Source organism: Myotis brandtii, unplaced genomic scaffold (assembly GCF_000412655.1).
Source record: "Myotis brandtii unplaced genomic scaffold, ASM41265v1 scaffold2300, whole genome shotgun sequence".
Lineage (NCBI taxonomy): Eukaryota > Metazoa > Chordata > Mammalia > Chiroptera > Vespertilionidae > Myotis > Myotis brandtii.
In genome coordinates this window covers 76,076-76,612 of record NW_005358651.1, presented here as the reverse complement: position 1 = coordinate 76,612, position 537 = coordinate 76,076, and positions in this window count along the sequence as shown.

Sequence of the window (537 nt, the reverse complement as noted above, 5' to 3'; positions counted from 1 at the left end):
CGAGACTGGACCTCACTTTGGGTCTGGACACGCGCCCTGGCTCTGTGTCACCGCACCCCTGGCAGGCGTGAGCCACACGGGAACCCAAGGGCAACCTTGGCAGGCGTGAGCCCCTCCTCAGCCTCTCCACCGCCGTTCAGCGCCGTGTTGGCTGCACGAGACGCAGAGGGAGCAGCCCACTGCCCAGGGCAGGTGCCCGGGCGGCGCTGGGGCTAAAGCAGTGAAATGGTCACGGGTGTGCCATCCCCCCCATAATCAGCAAGAGCCACCTCCGTCCTGACCAGGGCTGGACGGCGTCCCAGGCCACAGGCCCACACAGCGGAGAAACCACAGACAGCGGGAGAGGCGGTCAGCCCCCTGCCCTGGAGCTCCGGACAGAGAAAGCTGGCCGCGTGCACTGCAGCCTCCGCGTCCCCTGGGCCCGGGAAGGGACGCGCTGACATTTACGAGGCCGGAAACACGCCAGGCGCTTCGCAGTTTGCAGATGAGAAGAGGCTTCTGGAGTGGGGAGGGAGGGCGGCCCACAGCCCGGCTCCG